This window comes from Cynara cardunculus (genome assembly GCF_001531365.2).
Source record: "Cynara cardunculus var. scolymus isolate 2C chromosome LG 13, CcrdV1, whole genome shotgun sequence".
Classification (NCBI taxonomy): Eukaryota; Viridiplantae; Streptophyta; class Magnoliopsida; order Asterales; family Asteraceae; genus Cynara; species Cynara cardunculus.
Window position 1 is genome coordinate 18,328,731 of NC_037540.1, and position 5,317 is coordinate 18,334,047.

The window sequence follows — 5,317 nt, forward strand, 5'->3', positions numbered from 1 at the left end:
GCTTCCTCGGTAATCTTTTAGTCGCAAGCTTCCTTTCCTCGTGCACAGTCGTGTCCGGATTAACCATTTCTTGGCCAGCGACTAGTCATCCTCGTGCACCCCTTGTCCGACTTTCTTGTTCCTCGGTCACCACTCTTGTCTGGTTTAGCCAACCTCTCTCACCACCTTGTCCGAATTTTTCTTCCTACTTAGCCAAATCTCAACCTCTTGACCGGATTTGTGATTGTTCAAAAGACTTAACCAAATTTTCCATTGTCATCCGATTTTGAGCCTAATTTTGTCAAAACTGATATTTTTTTCAAATCCAATTTTATCCATATTTCATTTTCTCAATTCTTATCAGTTTTATCCAAATTTTATTGGGTTTCACCAAATTTCTGAGTTTTGAGCAGTTTTAACTGTTTTTGGACTGTTTTGCATTGTGTAAACTGTTTTTGGTCAGTTTTTGACTGTTTTTACTCATTTTAACTGTTTTTCACTGAATTTATCATTTCTGAACAGTTTCTGAGATTTTCTAAAAAAATTTAGATTACTGTTTTTATTTGAAGGATTTTATTGGATTGTGTTTTTCTCTGTCTGGTTTCGTATACTGCATAGATTCGTTGATCAATCTTGATTTTAAATGACATCTTTCTTTGAAAAGGAGAACAAGGAACTGAAAGAGAAAATTACTGAATTGAAGAAAAGTCTGTTTGAATACAAAGAGAAGTATGTAAATATGTTTCATGAGAATTTTCTTAATGAGGATCTAGTTAAAGATTTAAGAAGAGAGAATAAAGAAATGAGAGAAATTATTAAAGAAGAATTTTTGAATAAAATTGAAAAGCTTGAGAAAACTCTGAGTTCTGTAAGAAAAGAATCTGATGAAGAATTGTAAACTTGGAGTATATCAAATAAAGATCTGTTCAATAAACTTCAAGAAGTTCAATATGCACTGAATGCTGAAAAGAACTCTCCAGAAAGGAAACATACGGAGACTGAAGATTTCATAGAGAAACTTCACAAGTCTAAGAGTGATTTGATTGAGATAAGGAAATTACTGGAACTAGAAAAGAAAAAGGTTTTGAAAGCTGAGAAAAGTTTAAGTGTTGAGAGGATAGTTTTTGAGAAAGAGAAGAAGAGAATGATTGAAGTGGAGAAAAGATTTGATTCTGAACGTATATCATTCGAGGATAAAATTAACTCGTTAGAGCTGAACTCCAAAATGTTGTTAAATCAAATCTCTGATTTTGAGCAGCTTATCATCTTGGAACGAGCCAAGATTGATAAAGAGAAGAAAGAAATTAGAGAATAATGTCTGAGCAAGAAACTTGAACTATCTGACTGCATTGCTCAAAAGCAGAAAGCTTTGGATGAAGAAAAGAAGTTGTTTGCTCTTGAAAAGAGAAATACTGCTAAGAAACATGCAACAATTGCCAAAGAGCTTGTAGAAAAGAAGAAATGGCTCGACATTGCCTCTAAGAATGAAAAGAGAAGCTCAGATGAAGAGAGACGGGAGTTTGATAAAGAAAAGAAAATGTTTGAGAAGTTGAAAAAGGAGTTAGAAGGTAAACTCCTGGATACTTCAAAGAAATTGTCTGATCTTAAGACAGAACTTGAAACTGAATTGAAAATGAGAACTGAGCTTAAAAAGAAGTATGATTTAGTTACTGATGAAAGAAATCAGTTATTAAAGAAAGTCAAAGACTTTTCAAGTGCTCAAAGCTCAACTAGTTCTCCTTCACAGTGTAAAACAAGCTTTTATGGCTGTTCTAAATCTAACAGTTATTCAAGCAGCCCTAAATCAACTGTTTCTAAGAACTATTCTTGTTCTTCTAATCAATACTATCAAGGGTATGTCATTGGATCACCCAGTTATCATTCTAAAGTTAAAAAATATTTGGGTAAATAAAGCTGATTCTGTCTCATCTTGTAACTCAGTTGTTACTAACCATGTTCTTCCTTTCACTATGAGAACCACTAATGATCTGATAAATCTTAGCAAGACGAGGATCATGTGCTCCACATGCAAAACCACTGATTTTGTGAACAGGGAAAGGTACAACAGGTGGAATGGAGACAACAGATATCAGAAGAACTGGAAGAACTATAACAGGTATGATAACAACTAGTATGGATCTTACTGTATACATGATCAACCTTTTAAAAATGCTAAAAAGAAGACATCTAATAAGAATAGATGGTTTGGCAGTTACAATATTTCTCAACCTGATACTAACAAAGAAGGACCCAAGTTTGTTTGGGTACCAAAATCTGTTTAATCTGATTTTGCAGGTGTGTCATTATTGTGCTGATCAGAAAATCATACCTATGATGCCCAAATACAGGGGGAGTTTGTAATCTGTCCAATTGAGGCTTTTGAATAAATCAGTTTAGGACCCACGCTGAAACAATAAGGTTTCTAAACACTCAGTTTAGGACCCGTGCTTATGTGGCTTCTAAACATAAAGTTCAGGACCCGAGCCAAATGGGTTCAATTTTTGCTTATTTTGAGCTGATATGCAACATTACTTAAATCTATTTTGTAGGGGGAGTCTCTGGAAAGTCTTAATAAATGTTTTTGAAAGTTGAATTGATTTTTGAAAATGAGTATATTTTCTGAGCCAGTATTTCCTGAGATTTTACTTGCGTAATTTCTCATCGTACATAACTCCAATACTTGTTTCAGCTCTTCTTCAAATCGTTATTATCACTTCTCTTCTATGAAATTCATTTTTGGTGATAATACACTCGTTTCTAATCAAAGTTGTTTTTTCTTATTTTTTTTACTTTGATTGATACGCATTCGTTATTCTTTGAATATTAGAATTTGTAAACTCGTTCTTATAGATCTTCATTCATTTCTCACACATTTGTTGAATAATATTATTTTATATATCACTCTTTGATTGTTGATTGTGCTTAAAAGCTACAAATCTTGATCAATTTTATCTGATCATTTGAGCTTGTGTGTAATAGTATTTTGATCAACCGTTTGTGATCAACTGAACATATTGTTAAATTTAGGAGGGACTGAGTGCGTTACAGAGACACCTCAATGGAATGTCAGAACCGACAGACCTGACCATGAGGACAATCATATCTGAGTGAGCTTAAACTCAAAAAGGGTTTGTGTGTTGAGCTTAAAATGAAAAAGAGAGGGGTAGTTGTTGTGAGCCAAAAAAATTGATGAGAGTTGTGTGAGGATTAAAAGATCAAAAGAATCTTGTTCTAAATCTCTAAATTCTGGGCATACCATGAAATCTATTAGTTCTCAATTCTTTCGAGATTAATATTGAAAAAGGCTAAGCCCAAGCCAATTCTTGTCACAACCCCACCAGCTACTCATTTATCTCTTAACAGATAAGTGTTTCACTAACACTTGGGGCACGAAGCTCACAATCTATCAGTTTCTCATTCGGAGAAAGTTGATATTGAAAAAGAAGGATATATGTCCCCCCCTTAAGTCTTTTTGATCACGAATTGAGTCAGATAAGTTTGTGTAGTCCACACGATTTATCTTTTTGAGCCTAAACAGAAGCATATGTTGCTTTATCTTTCTACACTACACAAATTTTGCAATTTATATGTTATTTTGCCGTAACATTCATAGATATGTTATTATTAAGCTATCGATGATTAAATGGATGTCCTGGTGAGATAAACCTTAAAAAGTCTCATATATGAAGTACATTTGTTGTATTCAATATATTTGTTATATTCACAGGCCAATCTTTTATAAGATTGAACACAATTTCATAAGTTGAAATTGGTTACTTTCCCATCCTCTTAATCTGAAAAGATTATACAAGTGGATTTGAAAAGATTTGCTTACAATTTTATGAATTGACGGCTTTTGCTGAAGATTTCATTCATTCTGATGTGTGATGCTAATGATTCTCATTTCATCATAAGGGGGAGTCTGTTATAATGAATGAAATGATCAATTCTGAATGATATAAAGGGAAGTATGATATATAGATCAAAGGGGAATATGATATAAAGATCGGCAACCGACAAAAGATTCAAAGGAGTGTGAATGCTTTGACTGAAGATTATTCTTGTGCTACATTGTTTGAGAGATGTTGAATGTGAATATCATCTTTACAAAAGTTTACTGATAGAGATTTCTCACTGAGAAGAATATTAATTTTGGGGAGAATGTTTGTAAATTTTTATCTGAATAAATTCGTTTATGGGGAGAATGTTAGTAATTTGTTATCTGAAGAAGATTCTTTGAAGATCATATCTTGAAGATTATTTCTAAAGATTGTTAATGTTATTGTTCTTCATTGTGAAAAGAGAAGATTGTATTTGTTCTACATTCGAGGGGGAGAATGTTAGAAGATTTTTTCAATAAAAGATCGTCTGAAGATCATAAAGTTGAAATTGTTTGAAGATTGTTTTTGAAGATTTCAAGAAGTCATAAAGAGTTTAAAGCGACAAAGTTCAAAAGAGATTCAAAGCGTGCAAATTCTTTCAAGCCTGAATACAAAAGGGGAGAATGTTAGGACTGATTTTTAGTGTTAAATTGTATTTGTCTTGAAAGTCTATAATTGTAATATTAGTGTGTTTGACTTTGTAAGTGTTGTTGACTTTGACTAGAGAGTTCAATGATTGACCCTATAAATAATTTGTTTTCTAGTGTGATTGTGTGGAAGGGAACTCATTGTAAACATACGTACACAAGAGAAATATAATCAGTGTTGACCAGTTTGACTATTTCTCTCTACTCCTTCTCTATGTGTTCTTGATGATATTATGAGATTGCCATTGATTCATGAAGATAATTGAAGATTGATCGTATTGTGGGACACACAAAGAGACAGATATTACCTAGACCACGACGAGTCTTGATACCTGCATCTGGATCACCAAGAATCTGATGAATTGGATGGTTTTTAGTCCATCATTGAGCTGGTAGAGGATTATCATCTGAGTATAGAAGTTCAGAAACAGAGGATGATGCTTCAGCTGCAGTCTCTTCAGCGATTGGAACAATTGCTGAAGGAGGCTCAGATTCAGCGACTGATATAGGCTCAGATGCTGAAGGCATTCCATTCACTGATTGATCAGTGTTTGAAGTAGAGGGAGGAATACAGCTAATGGGCACAACAGCGATCTCTGAAGAAGATACGTTGGAGTGACTAGCTATAACTAGAATGATTAATGGATCATCTTCAGCTTCAGGGGCTTCAGTGTTGAGAGGAACGCTGAAGGAAGCTTCAGGTTGTCCATAATGAGAGATAATCCAGTTTTCTAATTCATCATCATTATTCAAGATGGGTTTTGAATTAGCTAACTGAGATTCATCAAAAGTGACATGGATAGTTTCTTC